General features: G+C 36.4%; 1 pseudogene; it reads right to left on the bottom strand.

Annotated features, from left to right (window-relative positions):
* Window positions 1-290: 290 nt before the first annotated feature.
* LOC148015308 (25S ribosomal RNA) lies at window positions 291-868 on the bottom strand (annotated as a pseudogene; the record flags this gene model as incomplete).
* Between the last annotated feature and the right edge of the window lie 21,130 nt (window positions 869-21,998).

The following is a 21,998-nucleotide window of genomic DNA, read 5'->3' as shown; positions in this document are numbered from 1 at the left end:
CAAGCGGGCATAAATCAGCAAGTGACAGTCATACAGACATTGAGAAAACACCCAAGCATGTCAAATGAATCCGTCAGTAAGCCGGGACACCCCTTGTATAATAGGGTAAAGTGTACACAACACTGGCAAGACCCAATACAAATAGGTGTATGCTTAGGGAGTGCAAAGCCCAAATCAGTCCAAGTACATCTGTGAGGACCACGGCATATCAACCATGCAACATCCAAGTGAAGATCCCAGTCTCAAGTGTCCAAATGCTCAAGTATCATAAACCCACCTTAGCACGGTAAAACTAACCTATCTCATGACAGTCTAAACCCAGCTCGCGTTCCCTATTGGTGGGTGAACAATCCAACACTTGGCGAATTCTGCTTCGCAATGATAGGAAGAGCCGGCATCGAAGGATCAAAAAGCAATGTCGCTATGAACGCTTGGCTGCTACAAGCCAGTTATCCCTATGGTAACTTTTCTGACACCTCTAGCTTCAAATTCCGAAACACTAAAGGATCGATAGGCCATGCTTTCACCGTTTGTATTTGTACTGAAAATCAAAATCAAGTGAGATTTTACCCTTTTGGTCCACATGAGATTTCTGTTCTCATTGAGCTCATCTTAGGACACATGCGTTATCTTTTAACAGATGTGCCGCACCAGCCAAACTCCCCACCTAACAATGTCTTCCGTCTGGATCGGTGTACGAGCACGCCTTAAGACTAGAAGCAGGGACCGAGCCCCGTCTTCACCTCACGGAGTAAGTAAAATAATGTTAAAAGTAGTGGTATTTCACTTGTGCGAGCAATCAAATGTCAAGCCCGAGTAAGCCACAATATCAATTAACTCCAATACAATGTAACTAGCATGTATAGAGATGGCATAAGCCAAGCATGTCAAGACTAGTCAGACATAAGTGAGGTACATCCAAAGACGAAGATTCAAGTGCTACAAAATGGAGCTCAAGCTCAACCAATGATCCAAAGCAATATCAAGCTCAAAGTCGATCCCCGATAATCAATACATCAAAGTACATCTCCAAAGCCTGTCCCGATTACAAGAGACATTGGCAAACATGAAGTAATAGGCTTCACCCCACTGTTTTATAGCAGTGATTTACTATTGAAAACTATGATTTTTCAGCCCGAAAATCAGTCCAAGTTCATGGCAAAACAACAATCCTAAGGTGCCCCACCAAGGTCTATGTCAAGATATGGAACCGACAAGATACAATGGTGCTGCCCCCTTCTTCTTCTGAGACTTGTAGACCTGTAACTAGCATGAAACCCTGAAGAAGATGATTGAATACCTTTGTTGGAATGCCCTGAGAGTGCCCAAAGGGGCCGAGAAGGTGCTCAGGAAGCCGGGGAGTGATGGGAGCTCGAGAGAGTCGGCTATGGTTTTTGGAAAGAAAACCCAATGATTGTAGGGATTCGATAATTTTGTAGATAAAGAATTCATTGTATTGAATAGAGTTTGTTACTATTGACTCAATACATTGCATGAATACATGGACAATGCACAATGATAGTTACAAGGATGAAACCAAATGGTATGCAAATCCAAATGGAAACTTTTGATTTTGGTAGAGGCGAGATGTTTTATGGATCAACACATTGTGTGATATATGCATAGTACAATATAGGAGTTATAGGGCACAAGGGGTTGATGCTTCAAAGAATTTCTAAACCTTGATATCCAAAACACCCAATACGTCTGACAAAAAATGATAACTTGCCATAACAAAGTGAGTTGAGATTTAAGTGCTTCACATAAACTTGTATTGCACGTACATGTTGGCATAACACATTGTCTCAATAAAAATGAAAAAAAACAACTCGATCACATAGCTTTTGGCAACACAAATATAGGGGTAAATTTAATATAAAGCAATTTGTAGAACACTTTCTACAATTATGATCATCATATCTATTATTTTCAATAGGTTTTGACGATCACTACTGCAAGAACACTTAATTCTACGATTATGATCATCAAAACCTATTGAAAATAATAGATATTAGAAAACATCAATCTCCTCATTACGAAAACATGTCTAATCAGTCATATGAATTTTGGCAACACATAAGAGCAAAATTTAACCTATAAGTTGTTTTGCAAAAAAGAACAGAGAATCTTCACTTTATCCTATTTTTATTATTGCAATAACAATTGATTCTAAAATTATAATTGATATCAAACCCTATTGTACAAATAGCAAGGAAGAGAAAACACACAAACACATACAAATGATTACCTATACAACCTTGCCCAAATTGATCTCTATAAGAAGATACTATCAAGAGTTAGAATTGACATAAAGCTCTAGTGAAAAATAGTAAATCATAGAAAACACAAAGATAGTGTACCTATGCAATATGGGCCAAAATAATCTTTTTAAAATGACAACCAAAAAAGGTAAAACTAACTTCAAGCTCTACCAAAAAAATAACACAGCAAGGGGGAGAGAGAGAGAGAGAGATAGGGGAGCTTAATTATTTTACACAAAAAAATCCCTGTGATATCAAGCAAATAATGAGAGAGAGAGAGAGAGAGAGAGAGAGATGAGTACTTGTATCTCGTCCAAAAATGATCTCTACAAGAAGACAACATCAAGAGTTAGAACCAATATCAAGCAAACCCTAAACCAGACAGAGAGAGAGAGAGAGAGAGAGAGAGAGAGAGAGAGAGAGAGAGAGAGAGAGAGAGAGAGAGAGAGAGAGAGAGAGAGAGAGAGAGAGAGAGAGAGAGAGAGAGATGAGTACATGTGCCTCATGTCCAAAATGATCTTTGCAAGGAGACAACATTTAGAGTCAAAACCAACACCAAAACCTATTGAAAAAAACACACAAAGAGAGAGAGAGAGAGAGAGAGAGAGGGAGAGAGAGAGAGAGAACCTATGCCTCATGTCCAAAATAATCTCTTCAACAAGAAGACAACATTTAGAGTCAAAACCAACATCAAATCCTACTAAAAAAATATCACAAAAAAGAAAACATAAAGAGAGACCTAAACCTATGTTTTGCCTAGATTATACAATTGTATGGAGAATAAATTACAAAGATAAGCTAAGATATTAAAACCGTGTTTACTCTCTCCACAAAGCTTCAATGGCAATGAAAATTCACCGGAATGGAGAAGAGAGGGAAAGTGGTTTGCTGCTCAATTTTTTGCCAAAGGGATTTTGTGAGAGGAAAAAATTGAAATTGAAAATTTGCCAAAAAAGGGAGAAAAAGTACAAAGTTAGAGAAACTCAAAATTTATGCACTATTCATTCCCTCCCTTTTTGAATCCCCACTACCCTCTTTTAGAATAAAAAACCTAAGATTTGGGAAGAGAAGATTCACCATCCATGGATGTCAACATCCGATCTTCCTATTGGAGACTCTAAAAGACCCATCTCTTAGACTATATTATTTTTAAGGGCCTATTTTTGAGTCCAAAATTTTGCCTAATGGGCCTCTAAATAAGGCAGTAAGATAGGAATACTTTCCACCTTTCTATCATTCCATGAAGATAAATGAGTTATTTACCTTACATCAGCTAGGATAAAGCCTGAAGACCTATTACTCTTAGTTCAACACTTCAAAAAAATGCCCCACCTATGGATACTACCCAATAGGTGGCCAAATTTTTCCATGGATTGAATCAAAACTTAAGTACTCATCTAGAGTTTTTAAGATTCATTGACTTACAAGATACTCTCATATGAGCCAAAAGCCTTGATTGGGCCAAATGGATACCGACGTCTTGAAGATAACCATATCTCAAAGAGCACTAGAGAAGACCATGATAACTCAAAAGATCAAGGAAATAAGTGACATCACAAGTGCGGCAAGTAGGGCACATTTCAAAGAGATGTACTAATCACCAATGTTTCCATTGCAATGAGCTAGGGATATCCAACCTGATTAGACATGATCAAGACGATAAGGAAACGATAGAGAAGCAAAGTTGTACAAGTTCAACATTTGATATATTCCATGAATCATATTATGATGAATCTATGAAGATGAATAGAAACCCTACAAGGATCTTTGTAAGATGCAATAGGATTTGTACTTGTAATGGATTCTACTTTGCAATAATAGTTGCCACAATATGTTACAATCAAATTGCCTTTGAATTCATTGTATCATTTTGAAGTTTGAATACTTGTATGTAATTAGAGTAGTGCAATGGAAGCATAGTGGGTCCTAACCCATAGGTCCCACAATATAACTTAGCCCAGAGACCAATAATCTCTTATTTTTCCCTTAAGATGAGGATATCTTGATTCCTTTAAGGCGGAGAGGATATAATGTCTTGTCTCCTAATATACCACCAATGAGTTGTCTTGTGTGTGTATGACCCTAAACCGAGATTTGTGCATGAACTAGGGTTAAAAGAAAAAGGTTGTAACTTTAAAGGGTTACATTAATTGTGAAAATATTTAAACTATAGTTGTGAATCATCTCATCATTATAGTTGAACAAGCTATCAATCATACCATTGTTGCATCAAGTCGTTATCTAAAAAAACTGATGAATGCGTTGATAATATTGTAGCACTTCATCAATCCCATCATCATCATTGTCATCTTCAAAGCTTAAATTAACCCCTCATTGATCAAAACAAGGAAGGGCAAGTCTAAGCAAAGTATCAATCTCTATTACGAGCATACCAAAGGAAGATTAAGATTATATAATAGCCTTAGCCCTTTGTTAAGAGCTATCTTTTTCTAATTGTTATCCATTGCTTTTGATCATTCTCATCGCATTTACATACATATATACGTACATACATACATACATACAAATGTGTGTATGTGTGTGTGTACATATACATATATGTATATATGTATATGTGCACACACACACACACACACACACATAGATCACATCTATACTATCTTTATTTTTGTCAAGAAGGGGAGAGAGGGAGGCCCTATGTATCTTCAAAGCAAGCATAAGGTATCTACTCTTAACAAAGTCCGTGGAGCAAGCCAACCTAGGACACTAAAGACTCAAAAAAGCATGTAGCATGGCACCTAAGAGGAGTATGTTTGGAGTAGGCCATGAAGTTGCACAAGCAAAGGGAACCCTTCCACCTCTAAGAAATATCTAGTACCTTCGTATTAAGTTGAAGAAAATACTATAATAGTAAATGATGTAATTCAATATTATCATCACCTAGAAATATGTAGTATGACCATCACCATTATATGATGTTTGCAACATGCATTGGTAATGCTTGGATAAATTGTTTATCTTCTTGAAGAGGAAAATGGGGGGAAATTAGATGTAAATAAAAATCCTCCTAATAAATATATAGTCAAGCCTAGCAAAACCACTATCAATTTGATTATCCACTCTTGGCCATGAATGTAAATAAAAATCCTCCTAACAAATATATAGTTGAACCTAGCAAAACCACTATCGATTTGCCATGAAAGTATAAATTTAAGCCAACTAATACCTTATAAACAAAAGGGAAAGAAATTCCAAGAATTGAATACCAATAATGCAACCCAAAAATTTTATGACTTATACTTTTAAGTTTCAAAGAAGTTATGAGCATCTCAAGGAATATTTAAATTCATAAAATACTAAATATCTAAAGTTATTAAATAAAAAAGGAAAATTATGGAATTCTCTTATATATGATATCTTATGCAAGAGCAATTTCATTTCCAAGTATATTAGGTAGGCTTGTAGTGTAGTCTACCCTTGCAAGAGCATGTGTTTCGATTGATGAATTAGATTTTCATTCAACATTGCCACCACTTCTTTCAAGCTCATGAGTGGACACAATATGTGGATTGGTACTGAACTTCTATCAACTATTGCATGCACGTTGACCAACCAACAACCTCGAGTACAAGGTGTGGAGGATCCATTGGGTCGGGAGGCTCAACATAGTTTGAGTTTTTGCCTTCTACCCAAGTCCTCCAAGTCCTATAAAGTATCATAAGGGTGAGGCTATGACCCAAGCCTAGTGCAAGTACAATAGAATTATCCAAGTCATACAAGCCAACCGAGTTGTATTTGCCCATAGATCCTACTATTATGGTTTTCAAGTGTTGGGATTTCCCTAACTCTTCAACAAGTATCTAGCCTTGGATATCATGAGTGAGCCATCCAAATATAAGACTATCTCCCTTTAGCAATTCCATGGTTGATTTTGTATATCATATGGTTTCTGAGTAAAACAAAGCCCTTGTATATAAATAATGAAATGATATAATTGGTTTTTTTTTCTTTTCACTCATTCATTCTATCCCTAGTATATATATGATTGTGTTAAAAATAACCTATTTTTTCATATACAAATTCAAGGTGAACCTTGGTATAATTTCTTGTCTTTTACACTATATCAATCCCCCACACACTCGTTGGATTATAATTGTTGAGAAGACTTCATGAAGATCTTGGAGAGTCTTTATTGCCATCATGGATATTATAGAGAGAGGCAATGGGCCTAGTATGGCATCTATTGCTTTATTGATGCCAAAAGACTAGCTTATCTTGAAACAAATCTTAAAAGGATCTGATGGATGGAGGAACTCAAACTTGTCAAGATATTTTTGTTCAAAGAGTCACAAGTCATAAACATCATAACCATAAACAATCAAAGTATCTATCAACATCGATATATTTATAATCAAGCAACTGACATCCTATCTCTTGATAGAATAGCTCACCTAGGTAGGCAAAAATGAAATGACTACATTATCAAGGGATTCCTTGAACAATCAAATCACTATTGACTTCTTAAAGTCCATGAGAAACCCCCTCCTATAAATAAAGAAATACATGTGGCCAAGTTGCACAACTAAATTACCTAATGTATCAAAAAACTATTTTCTAAAAGCCACATCATGTACCTATTGATGCAATAAAACTTGAGATTTTGATTGTGAATAACCTTATCTAAAGTTTCTATAAATCCTTCATGTACCCCACCACTAATTTCCTTGGCCAATAAATAGGAAAATAATTTTCTACTAAAGCAAGTTAAGCCATCGAAGTTTATTGGCAAAGGATTGAAAATAGAAACTAATACTAAAACATGGATTGAGCAAAGGGAATACTACTTTTCTACAACTAGGATGAACATAGCCAATCAGATTATAATCAATTGACTACATCTCACCAAAGAAGCCCATCTATGGTGTAAATAATGGTGTCATGATAAAGCTATTAACTGAGACATTTCAAACCTAGGAACAAATTAAGGTAGTTGTCCAAGGAAGATACATATGCCCAGCATACCAAATTTGTAACATGGATGGATTTTCAACTTAAGGCAACAAGGTCTACTAATTGTGGAGGTTTACTATTCTTGTCTTGTTTCCCTCCTAAAGTATACCCTAAAAATGATCATGACATAGCAAGTAGCTCACTTTTTTCAAGGCCTAAATCCACTATTGAATGGGAAACTAAAGGCCATGAAACCCTCTAACCTTGAGGATACACTACTACAAGCTTAGCCCTTGATGGATTCCCTCCCCATAAAGAATTTTTGGGCTAATCCACGCTTTTCAAACCATGGATTTTTCTATCCAAAGAGAGATAGGGTCAATCTTCAAATATAAAATGAGAATTGAGTTTGTCTCAACCTTATTAATAATGGCTTTAATTGGCAACCCAACAACAATAACAATCCTCACCTTGTAAATGCCAATCAAAGGACCCAACCCTATTGCTTTAGGTACAACCAACTAGGCCACTTTAGGCGCCAATGTTCCATTCATATAAACAACACTAACCCTCCTTGTAACCCTCCAGCTAAGGGACACTTCAACAATTGAGAGTGAGGATGAGAAGCAAGACAAGGGATGTGTGGTTGATCTTGTTTTCTTGCTAGAAAAGAAGAAGAGGATTTTGCCTAAATGAGTGAGCCCCTGAGTGGAAGCCCACGAGTGGAAGCAAGAGCTATGGTGGAAGGAGCAAGAGAGACAAGATATGGAAACTCCAATAGTCACAATGTGTGATTGTCCTTCCCTTATTCAAATATCACTAAAAGAACAAAGAATGAAGTGATAGTGATGGGCGCTTTCCATTTGCAATGTTTAAGTGTACATGTACTGTGAATGTAACTAATACATGGGTGGCTAGGCACAGGTACATGGTTTGAAAAGCGTGGATGTAACCCTAGTGAGAAGAATGAGAAAAAAGTGACAAAGTACAAATTACACCCATTAGCTTCCTAAGCAAGACAAAATGCTCTACTAAGAGACTTTGGTGAGAAAATCTACATGATTTTGTTCAGTTGAAATCTTGATAAGCTCAATGGACTTATCCGCAATGACTTCTTAGATAACTTCAATGTGCCTTGTCTTTGCATGGAAGACCATATTCTTGGCCAACTAATAGTACTCATAGAATCTAAATGCAATATAGGGACCACATCTATTACTAGATGGCCTAACCAAAGAGCCTCCTTTGCAAGCCTCAGTAGCTACAACATACTTTACCTCTGTAGTGGACAGGGCCATGCATTTATGTGCCTTGGATATCTAAGAAGCAACACCTCTAGCAAAGGTGGAGATATAGCTAGAAGTGGACTTCCTACTATATGCATGTCTTGCATAATTAGAGTTAATGTACCCCATGACTCATGTATCTTGGCTACCATAACATATGCATATATCTAATGTATCCTTCAAGATCATCAATGATACCCTTCATGGTATCGCACTACCATTTGCTAAGTGTAGCCCTATAGCATACCACAACACCCACTGCAAATGCTATGTTAGGACGAGTGGCTATCATAGCATACATCAAATTACCCACACTACTGATTCATAATTGATCTTGGGGCCATCTCAGTCATTTGCTCATCAGATTGCAGACAATCGGCTTGACTAACCTTCATATGATAAGTTAGAGGATAGCCAATAGGCTTACCATCCTGCATATGAAATCACTCAATGACTTTCTACATATAATCCTTCTATATAAAGGAGCTCCCCTTAGAGTGATCGTGCATTATCCACATCCCAAGAATATGTGAGGTCTATCCCATATTCTTCATCTCAAAGCTCTTCTTGAGCTAAGTTTTCAAGGTATCCAACTCATCATGAGCTCTACCAAGAATAAGCATATCATCTACAAAGAGTACCAAAATGATAAGGCTACCATCACGAGTCTTCTTCGTGTATAAACATGGATTCATAGCACTACAACTATATCCGTGTGAATACATAAAAGCATCAAACTTGTGGTACAATTCCCTAAGTTACATTTCATGGTAAACCGTAGGTGTAGTCTCAATAAGAACCCCTCTTGATTAGGATGTTCTTATCAATCACACTAACTGCCACTATCCTCAATGAAAAAAAATCATACATGTGCAATTACTAGGCCAATTAGGACTGAAAATTTTAATTGAATATTTCTTACAAACATAAAAAAAGTAGTTGCCATACTAAGGTGTTTTGGTCCTGCAAAAGGTTATGTGCAAGGACCATCAAGGTGGTTGTGTTTATTCTTCACATGTTGAGATTCAGGGTGATGTGGATGTATTCTAATCTTGGGCCCTCTAGATCAAATAGGCCCACTCTAGCAATCACAGAGGATTTAATTTCTTTTGTTTTATTTCTTTATATATTTTTAGTAGGTGTTTTTGACCTTTTTCCTCAAAGCCCTTAGGCTACTACTACTTATAAATCTTATCATGCAAGTCCCCATGCAGAAAAGCTATCTTTACATCCATCTGATAAAGATCCAGAGCAACCGATGCTAGTATCAAGCATAGGGTTATCATTTTGACCACAAGAGAAAAGATTTCATCAAAATCAATCTGGCCTGGTAAACGGGCTTGGTGTATCCAAGGATACTTTTCAACTTGTATATCCATTTGCATGGCAAGGCCTTCTTGCCATCCACTAGGCAAACAAACCAAATTCCACATATGTTTTGTTTGATTAGTCAAACTTTGATTGCATAACCTTGTTGAGAGCAGATTTTAAAGTTGGGATTCAAAGTGCAAAAGGACCTCGAGACCTATAAAAGAGGTATTTTTGGTACAAATTGAAATGATTGTGGATCAAGGAGTTGGAGTTTTTCCAGCTACATTTTGATGCCAGGAATCCAATGCAAGTGTCCATTCATCAATCACAGTCCATTTGACCCCCATTTAATGGTTGCAAGGTTTGGTGTTATGAAGTAGCCACAAGATTCAAATGTCGAAAAGCATGTGACGGAGGACAGGGTGATAGATTTCAATGCCAAAATGTTGGCCCTCTAGTCGAATCACAATTTTGAGCCCGTTTACCCCTCCAACCAGGCCATAATCACTTCAATTCAAGTATAAAAAGGCCAAAGTTGAACCAATTAGTTTGTAGGTTGTTTCAAATGACAAGGGGAGGGGGACACATTTTTTTGGCACCTTCTTCACCCCTTTAAAAATGATTTTTTTGTACTATAATGATCTTCCTCTTACTCTTGGGCATCAAATCTACCATTGTTTCACTCTCCATCACTCTGATTATCATATAAAATGGTGTAGTATTCAACAAGATTAAAAAACAATCTTTCTCTCTCTTGTTTCTCTCTCCTCCTTATTCCTCGTTCATATGGATGTTTATGTGAGAGAGAGAGAGAGAGAGAGGGAGAGAGAGAGGGAGGGAGGGAGGGAGGGAGGGAGGGAGGGAGGGAGGGAGGGGGAGGGAGGGAGGGAGAGAGGAAGGGAGGGCTGATTTGATGAATCGGTGATGGATGATGGTTCAAAAGCATAATGGAAAGTAGATGGATGATTTGGATGTGTTAGTACTAGGAAATTGCATCAGGGGGCTCCATTTTCTCGAATCACTAGACGTACAAATGTGAATTTTTTAATAAGTGATCTTTATTTACTTTTAATGATGAATCTCTTTTAGTGCATATTGTTGTGAAGCATGGATCTAGAGCATGGCTATGGAGGATGGAAGATAAAGGCAAGACTCATGAAGACATAGATCTAACAACTAGTTGTTACACAAGTGAATTAGGTTCCAAGATTAAAGCTTGGACTCATAAATACAATCTTGATTGAAAGGACAAAAGTACTATGACATTGCATTCAAATGATATGCAAGTAAAATGCTTTATAGTCTTTTGGGTAAGTAGCACTTTCGACCACTGTGCATATGGGATTCAGCAAATCTACATATCCTAGCCCAATTGCTCCATACAAAGAGGCTACATTAGGTGTGATTGCCTAATTCTCAACACATAGGATGAAAATATAATTGCAAATGATTGAAACATGTTTACTGATGTCTGTAAAGTCATAAAATCATTCATTTTTCTTCTCTTATATTCAAAATTTAATAAAACTGTAAAATCCGAAACACAAGATTTAATAAAAAACGGGGTTGTTCTTGGGTTTTGGGGTTCAAATGATGTTCATATGGCATGAAATTGAATATGTTGCTGGATTGTACTTCTCATAAGTCATAGAAATAGAAAAAATTATAAAAATAAATATTGTATGTTGAAATAAGTGGAAAATTTCATGAAAAATATTCAAAAGGATGAAAAAATGAAGGAAAAATAGTTTTTATGCATAGAAAATTATGAAAAATTAGGAGAATATTTGTGAATGTATAATGAAGGTGAAGCATGAGGGTTTTACTTAGTTTTCATTTTGTTATGTATTTAAGTGCGTATTTTAGAGCTTGTTTCTATAAAAAATTATCACAGAATCTCCCTACATTTGTGCAATCGATCTAAATGCAAATGGTAGGGGATGTGGGGCTGAAATGGAAATATATTTGATTAAATTACTAATTTATTTGCATATATTAGCATATAGGATGCAGTTCATATAAGTTTGTAGAGGCTCAATAGCACAAGTTAGCCGTGTGTTGTTCCTTAGCAATGTAGCACAACGCAATTAGAAAGGAATCATGAAAACATTGTTTGTGCACTTCATGTTGGCTAGTTTTTAGTTAAGTTGTTTGAGCATGAAGTGCCATACGCTTTGCATATGCAATCTAAATATGGTATTAAAAGATAATTTTTTGGATGCATGGAAATTATATGTTTAGGTGACAACCACATTGAGAGTGTAAGATTCCCCTTTGCTATAAGACAGTGCAACATATTGGGAAAAGTCGATTAAGTGAGGAATATATACAATCTCCTAGTTGATTGTGTTTATATTATGAGAGGATGCATCCTAGGGCCAATCCCTAGGGTATAGGAGAGCCATAAGAACCACAACATTCTACCAAGGGGAGCTCTTTATATATGTAAATCGAGATGTTAATTGCCTTTATATTTGGATACTCCCTATGTGGAGTCGGAGAGGACAATACCATTGGACTGCAATTGATATAAACGTAATATTTATTTAGAGTAGTGTATAGCCACCCAATGCTCCTAGCCACAAAACCATGAGGGTGGTTTGGTGAGCATAGGAGGCCCGCGCCTAGAGCTATAGAGCCAATGTCACCCCCATTTCAAGTCGTGACACCTATTCCATGAGTGACTATCATCTTTATAGATGGCCTCATCATAAGAGAGAGACTCACCTACATCTATCACCATAACATAATCCATGGAGGGCGCAAAGTGCTTAAGCTAATGTCTAGCTCTGGTAGAGCATCTCAAAACACGTTGATCCTACACAACATGTGAATCCTAAGCCACGAGAGCATCATCTGCTACAAGCTGTCTAGCTAGATATACGAGAGAAAAAGACTACTCCTAAAACATAACATGTGTACCTCAACTACATGCTCAAGCTGTTTATGCATCTTTTTCTTATGGAAAACTACATCATGGCTAGTGATAACTTCACGAATATGTAGATCCCATAGGCAATAGCTCATCTCACTTGCATCCCCATAACCAAGAAAGATACATTTCACAAACTTGAGTTCCAGCTTATTCTGATTGTCCTTGGAAACATGGAAAAATGCCTCACAACCAAAGATGCACAAAATGAGCATATGAGGGAGGTTTTCCAATCCATAACTCCTCCACAACCTGGCAATCAATAGCAGCACAAGGAGGCTTGTTAATCAAGTGTACATCAGGTACCAACTACCTCAGCCCAAAAGTGCTGCAGTAAGTCTTCTTGGCATATTGTGGACTCTCTCTTGAATCATCATATTCATACATTCGGCAATACCATTCTGGGGAGGGGCATAGGGCGTGTTCAACTTATGCTTAATACGTGCTCATTGCGAAATTGCTCAAAATCTTTTGAGACATACTCAACCCCATTATCTGACCTTAGGTATTTCAGCCTATACCCAAACTTGTTCTCAACAAGAGCAAGCCAATACTAAAAGGTAGACAAGACATCCGATTTCTTCTTAATAGGGTAACCCCAGATCTTATGTGAGTAAGCATCAATGAAGGTGATAAAGTACTTCGCACCACCTAATGACTGATAGAGCATGGGACCACATACATCTGAATGGACAAGAGCTAGGGGCTCACACATAAGCTTCATACACAACTCTTTATGCATACTACGAGTTTGCCTACCATATAAACAATGATCGCAAGATTCCAAAAACTTATAGTCTAGGGGAGGAAGATACTACAAACTAGTAAGCATTTTCATTCATTTCAAAGACATGTACCCAAGGCGACGATGCCAAAGACATATGTAGAACTGCAACCCCACAGTCAAAACCTTGTCAATAGACCTAGATACAAGAAAGGAATATAGGGTACTAGACTTAGCACCACATGAAATAAAAGGTTCCCACATGTAATCTTCCATGAGGAATCACCAAAAGAGACAAAATAGCTTGCATCATCTAAGGTACCAGTAAAGATAGGGCACTTTGTGAGAGTCGGTATATGACATACATCATGAAGAGTGAATATGCTACCTGAACCAAATTGTAGCCAAGTCATTACCAATACCAACTATCTCCAATACTAGCTCATTAGCCAAATGTATAGATCCAATCATATTGTGATAGGTGTGAAACCACTCTCTATGAGGGGTCTCATGAAAGGAAGCCCATGAATCTATCAGCCAACACTAAGTATATCCTCATATTGTGATAGGAGTGAAACCACTCTCTATAAGGGATCTCATGAAAGGAAGCCCGTGAATCTATGAGCCAACACTAAGTATATCCTCACAAAGCATCATACAACTGTGAGGCATCCAAGGAAGAAGCTACCAATATGAGATCACCATACACATCACACTGCACTACATTAATCTCCTCAATCTTGATGCTAGACTTGCTAGGCACAATGTTATGATCATTATTCTTTTCTTGCACTTTACTCTTTCCCTTTTCCTTGTGCTTGTATTCATGTATTTTATGGCATTTGGTGGAATATGACCTACTTTCCCACAATAATGACAAGCAAGACCAGACTTACGGCCATGAGACTTACTCTATAAGACTGTCCACATGTCCTAGACTAAGACCTTCAAGAGTCTCTACCACGACCATCTCCATCCTACTAGCCTCTCACAGTCGATATGTGTGATGTAGGGAAGCATCCACATTCTTTATGTTCACCTTTTCTATCAATAGGGCACTCTCAACATCTTATAATTTTAGCACATTCTTTGAGGTATTAATACATTGAGTCATATGGAAAGTGTCTCACGACTCAAGTAGAGTACCAAGCAAAAATGAAGGATACAAAGGATCCTTGAACTCAATCTCCTACAAAGCTAGATGGCTGACGATGGAGTGAAACTTATTCAAATATACAAATATAGAAATTCATTCCTTCATGTGAAGATCCATCAATTTTTTTAGCCAATTCATTTGAAATGCAAGACTTGCTTATCATAAAGATTCTTAATACATGTCCAAAGCTTATATATAGTCTATTTTCAATCACAACATTGTAGTAAACCTACTTAGAGAGTGATAAAATGATTGTGGACTTGCATAGCTCATCCATTTCAGCCCAATCCTCGACATCAATGTTTTCGAGTTTGGTACCCTTATTTATTAGATTCAACAACCCACTATGAGTTATCAAGATGAAGAAGCTGGGAATAACCATCATTGAAGGCCATCACAATTGCAATGTGTCAATAACCATACATGCAATAGGCATAGATATCATGCACAAGATAGGTCTCAAGGTTAAATGAATAGAATTACGAGATGCATAATCCAATGAGCAAGCTCAATACATAACCTAGAAGCATATGAATATCACTGACAACACCCTGAAGACATAAGTGTCAATTCCAAGTAAAGAGATCAAATCAACCCACAATAGGGTAATTGCATTTGATACATATTAAGAGAGCATGTACATGGCATAGTGAATCATTGTCACACTAGAATAAACTCAAGCTCAACAATAAATATCAAGTGCTCTATGTAATATCCAATGTTCAAGTAGAGGCTCCCAATGGAACAAAAGTCAAATGCTAGACCAGCATAAGAAGCTCAACACATCTTGTGTGTAGCATCTAGACATCCAATATCCTTATGACAAACATCTAGAAGCATGGAACCCAAGGAGTCTACAAAGATTTTATTGTGTTTCAAGTAGCATCCTTAGCAATGAATGATAGTCAATGTCAATAAAAGCAAGCTCCAATCTTAGCCTAATAAAATGTTAGGACTCAATTAGGAGCACAACCAAGCATGTAAGATCAATGGCATATCCTAGTGTAGCATCCAAAGTGCTAGGGAAGTATCCAATGACAATAGGCATATACTTTTTCTAAATAAATGACATTTAGCCTGTTATTACAACAATGAAATCTCTATGAAAAATGAGCCAAATGTGTACTCAAATAACTTTAATAGTATCTCATATCAATGCCATATCATCTCCCAAGTATTTGACATCAATATATATGCATACGGGTATCCCAAGAAACATGTATAAGCTCCAAACAATGAAGTAAAGCCTTCACAAACCTATAAGCAATAGATCTATGGTTGTATGTAGCAGTGAACTAAAGTGAATGAGCTCAAATCTCATATCCAATTCTCAATGGCAATACCAAGGGTGTGCCAGAGGTTGGCCCAAGTGTCTAAGAGTGCCAAATGCCACATGGGAGCTGGAGATTATGATCAAGCTGATCAACAATGGGGGCTCGTAAATAGGCACAAATCACACTGATTTGTTGATCATGCCTACTGGACTTGTTGGGTTGAATGTGGAAAAGGAGAGCTCTAGTAGGTCCCACAGAAGCCCTAGAACAAGCCTCAAGTAACATGAAGAAGCCAAGCATACTTTGGAGTAAAGGATCCATGGTTTCCTTGAAATGAACTATTGTAGATATGCACATGCTGAAGCAAACAAAAGGGAAAGAGCTCCTCAATCTCATCTCTCATATCAATTGAAGGGAGTGAGCCCTAAGTGGAAGCCCATGAGTAGAAGCAAGAGCTATGGTGGAAGGAGCAAGAGACACAAGATGTGGGAAGTCCAACAAGTTGATCACAATGTGTGATCAACCTTCCCATATTCAAATGTCACTAAAAGAATTAAAAATAAAGTAATAGTGATGGGTGCCTTCCACTTGTAGTTTATAGGTATGTGGGTACTATCAGTGTAGCTAATACACATAGGTGGCTAGGCACAAGTGCCTTTACCTCTAACATTGCCATTTGCGAGGAGTTAGAGAGCCACACTATCCACATAGCCATCAATAATCAAGAGACTAAATGCAAATTTACTATCCTTCAAGTGTCTATAGAGCTCCAAATTAAAAATTTTCAAATTCTCATTGATTGTGGTGCTACTAATTCCTTCGTGTCCCCTAAGTGCATTAGGAAATTAATGTTGGATATTGAACTTGCTAGAAAACTTATAGTTAAACTAACAAATGCAAAAGAAGGATACTCAAATCAATCTATAAAAAACATTGAACTTCACTTAGGAAATCAATACACAAAGGAAAACTTTCCCTAGGAACATATGACTATCTTTTAGGTATGGATTGGCTAGATCCTAATCATACAAGCATCAACTATAGGCAAGGAAATATTACTTTTAACAATATTTGAGGGAACTTTAGTTCAAGCATAGGAAAAATCAACAACACCCAGATTACAATTAGCAAAAGCAAGTCATCTAATTAAGGGTCTAAGAAAAGGACTGCCCATTTATTTAATCAAATTAAATAAAGTAGACCCACCTATGGACCACCCTGAAGAACCATCATGGCTGAGTGAATATACTAATTATTTTCTAAAGATCTAACTAAACTATCTCCTAGGCCAGATGTAGATCATGAAATTAAATTAACCCCAAGGGCTAAACCAATGGGGCAAAGAGGCCCGACAAAATGTCTATTTTGGAGGCTATCAAATTAAAAGAAAACAATTGTTAGAGCAAGTGTTTATCCAACATAGCAACTCACTTGGGGTGCCCCTATACTTTTCCAAAAGAAAACAGGATGTGACTTTAAGGCTTTGCATTAGCTATCACGAATTGAATCAATCAACCATTAAAAATAAGTACCCCATCCCATGAATTGATGAGTTTCTTCATAGATTTCAAGAAGAAAATTCATTTTCAAAAATTGATCTAAGGTCAGGCAACTATCAAATTAGGATTAAGGATGAAGATATCCCCAAGATTGCTTTTAACCTGAGGTATGTTTATTTTGAATTTACTATAATGTCCTTTGGATTGACTAATGCACACGCTATTTTCAACATATTAGTTTAGGATTTTTTACCCATACCTCAACAAATTTGTCCTTGTATTCTTTGATGATATCTTGGATTATTCCAGAGAATAAGAAGACCATTGGAACCACCTCTAAATCATCCTCCAAAGTTTGAGGAAAATTAAGCTTTATGACAAGCAGAGCAAATGCACATTTTCAAAAAGAGGATCAAGTATTTATGATTCATTATTTCAATCTCACCACCAACAAGGAAACTCGATTTTCCCAACTTAAGTAAGAGATGTCCCAAGTGTGGCCACCTCCCAAACTATTTGAGAAATTCAAGTATTCATAGGGCTCATCGCCCGAGGAGATTAGTCATAAATATATGTATGTATCACGTGGTGGGTTCAACATAAGGGAATTTTAAAATACCAATTTTACACATTTTTTACATACAAAAGGGTCCCATATAAAGGGGTTACTTATAGATTTAATATGAAACGGTTATGTTTTATTAAGGGAAAATTCACAAATAAGGATTTTTATAAATAGGCCTTGAATGCATATGTTATAATGGGTATACATATAGTGAACTACATGGGGCTTATGGGATGGTACCATACTTTCATCTAGGACTACGCTCTTATTGCCACTCCCCTGACTAAACTTTTGAAGAAGCAAACCAAGATAATATGGATTCTACAAAGCATGAAATCTTTGATAAACTAAAGGTGTGCCTCACTATTACATCAATATTAAAGCTCCCCAACTTCTCTCAAGACTTTGAAGTAATCATCAATACTATAATTATTATACTGGGCCATGTGCTATCCCAATAGGGCTAACTCATAGCATATTCTTCTTGAAAACTCAAGCCTTATGAGAGGAACTATGCTATGCATGATTTAGGGCTTTTAGTGATCATCCATGTCTCAAATTGTGGTGCTATTGTCTACTTGGTTGTAGATTCACCCTCTTCTCTTTCACCCCTTATCTCAATGCCTAGTAACCCCATTTAAGAGGCAGTAGCTATTGAAGCCGCTAAAGATCCAGATTACCTAGAAGTGAAAAGGGTTTTCTGTTTAGAAAAGAAGACCACAAAAGAGAAGACAAAGTTCAGATATTGTGTCCTACTACAAAATGAGGTATTGTATTATCAATAGAGGCTTTATGTACCCAAAAGCTCGAAGCTAAAGAAGAAAATTTTGTAGGAAGCTCATGATATCCCTATAGGCTAGATATCCAGAGTATGCTAAAACTCTGAATGTGGTCAAGAAAAGCTACTATTGGCCAAGAATGAAACCAAATATCCTTAGATACGTAACCCAATATTTGAGCTATAAAAGGATCAAGGTTGAAAGGGTCAAACTTCCAAATTGCACCCCCTTGATATTCCTAAGATGAAATGGGAATAAACTAACATGGATTTTACAATAAGCATACCCATTATTCAAGGAGGATATGATTGTATCCCAATGATCATGGATATACTTACTAAGGCTACTCATTCTATTCCAGTAATATCAACCCATAAAGCTTCCAACATCGCCAAAATCTTCATCAAGGAGGTATTCTAACTACATAGGCTCCCATAAAGGATCATCAATGATCATGACACTCTCTTTACCTCCAAATTTTGGACTATTCTCTTTCAAGCCATCAAAAGTCACCTATGCTTCAATATAGCACACCACTCACAAACCAAATTAGAGAAATTTTGAAGTCTCAAAAATGCCCTCTAAAGAGTTTGACCAAATATTTTCTCAAAAAAGGGATGCAATGTAAATTTTTTGCAAATAAACTCCAAATTTGTTAGAGACTACATTTTTAGAAGCTACTCTTCAAGATCTTTCTAATGATACATGTGTTGATAAGGTTTAGAAGTCAAACAATGAAGTTACATCAAATATTCCATTTTGCCTAATCAAACTCCCTTAGAGGGAATTTTTAAGACTTCAAATTTTCCTATGGATAAATAAAAAAGGTAAATCGGGTCTTTGAGGATATTTGGAGGGCTTATTGCACCCTAGAGTCAAAAAAGTGGATTGAATATGTTCTATTGGTAGAATACGCCTATAATGTTGCATTCCAACAAAGCATTAAAATAATCCCATTCCAAGCATTATTTGGGCAAGAATGCTTACATCCCCTAAACTTCTCTGATGCATCCATAAAGGTAGAAGGTTCTAAGAGAATGTTAGATAACATACAAGAGCAAGTCAAGACAATTCAAAAACATATAAAAGCACCACAAGATTGGCAAAAGGCCTAAACATATCTAAAGAGGACTAATCAAATCTTTAAGGAAGGTCATATAGTCTTCCTAAGGATTCAACCCAAGAAAAGCTCTCTATCTCTTGGGAAGTTCAAAAATTTAAAGATTATAAAATACAAAATTATAAAGTACCTCGGGACACACATATACAAGCAAGCATTACCTCCTCATTTAAAGATCCACAATGTATTACACATAAGCTTACCAAAATCTTATGTTTCCAATCCAAAATATATCATTGATGATGAGCAACTTTTAATACCATCCTAAGGGATCCTTGAAGTCCAACCTGAAAGAATCCTTAAAATTAGGGAAAAACCCTTAAGGAATCATATCTTACAAGAACATTTAATTCAATTGAAGGATTTCCTAAAAGAAGATGCAACTTGGATTCAAGAATCCATTCTTTCTTAAAAAACACTGTGAGTTTCTCTCGAGATAAGGACATCTTGATTTCTCTCAGGGGGGAAGAGAATGTAACATACCTAATTTCCTTAGTCAAATATACTTAGTTTGGCCCTATTTGCACACTCCTTTTTTCTCAAGATAGCTTAAACTAAGTTAACCAATGCTTTACCAAACCAAAATTAATTTTTATGAATTAATTATAATATTTTAAAATAAAATAATATATTTTATATTTTTGGTATTTATTTTGATTTTTTCTTAGATTTGATACCAATTTTTCAAATTATTTTATTAACCATCAAATTTTCCAAATTATGACTAATTTTTTAGAATTATTTTTAATTTTTAAAATTGTTGAAAATCAATTTCTTTGGACACTTTTATTACAAAAAGTAAAGAATATAGTAATTGATGACCTTAAGTAGAGACACATTTCCTTAAGTCCATTATTATAAAAGTGGTATTCCCATCAATTGGGTCTTCCTTGCATTAGTAGTTGCCTCATGACAATGACTAAGTAGCAACATGTGATCAGTACACTTCAATCTAACTCAACTTAGTATGAGACCACTTCACTTCAATCTATCCTCCTTGCTCGAAATTTGGATTCATCACCAAAGTTGCAACATCACCCATTGATTGATAGGATTTTGACTTAAAACTACCAAACCAACTTACTTGATGCTTTTGCTAGATTGGAGTACAACCCAAAGTTCTATAATTGGTGGATTTCCAAAAATGTAAAACATTATTTATTGCACACAACTAACCCCAATTAACTTTGTGTACATAGTGGTTTTATTTGCTTTTATGTGCAAAAGTTTTACACTCATTGGAATTGAACCCCTTCCACTAATGATGCTACATCTTGTGTGAGGAGAAGAGATACATGATCCACGCAATGGTATATGTACCATGGTGAAAAGTAGCAAAGTTGTCATCACTTCCTTCAATCTTTTGAAGTAGAATTTAGTGCATGGTATTCTCAAAGTTTCACCAAAGTGATAACAATAGCTCACAAAGCACTATAAACTTAAGACTTGAGGGCATCAACAAACAATTGAAGCTTCCTTAAAGATCTTAAGTTGCAGTAGCATCAAATTCAAGGATCATCTTGATACCTCAAAGAAGAGACAAAGGCATGTGGAACCATCAACAAAGAGGTTTTAATTTCTTCAACGATGACATACCTTGATTGCAACATACAATGATCATCTACTTTCTTAGGAGAAGTTGCAAATTGCTTCATCAACTAGTATATTAGCCTTCATCAACAATACAGTTTTTCAATAATAGCTTCAAATACAACAAGCCATTGTGCTTCCAGTGTCTAGGATTAATCTTCAAATTTCATTGTAATGGGCCATGTTTACTATCTACATATAGCTTATTGATCTATCATCCTTCCCTTTCCAACTTTGTAAGGCTACAAGCCTTATTGTGTAGCACTCTTTTTTCCTTTTGAGAAAGAGAGAGAAAATAAGAAATGGAAATATGTACTCACAAGCACTACATTGCACTTAGGGATCCTCAAGTTAGCCATGTTCGATGGTAGTTGGCCAAATCTATTTCTAATCCCCTAGCCCTTTTTTCCATTTTCCCTCACATTTACTTGGGCACATCAAGGTCAAGACATACCTAGGGAGTCTTAGCTCACATTGGTTGGACCTATCTCCCTACATCACTTGCACCTTTTCCCATTCCACTTCATTCACCCCATTGCCTACAAATCACCTTTGAAGAAATATTAGAGAGGCACTCCAACAAAAAGCTA

This window comes from Lygodium microphyllum, chromosome 24, assembly GCF_053477565.2.
Source record: "Lygodium microphyllum isolate KBCC chromosome 24, Lygodium_microphyllum_v1.1.10, whole genome shotgun sequence".
NCBI classification, from domain to species: Eukaryota; Viridiplantae; Streptophyta; class Polypodiopsida; order Schizaeales; family Lygodiaceae; genus Lygodium; species Lygodium microphyllum.
This window is presented reverse-complemented; position numbering and strand designations above follow the sequence as displayed.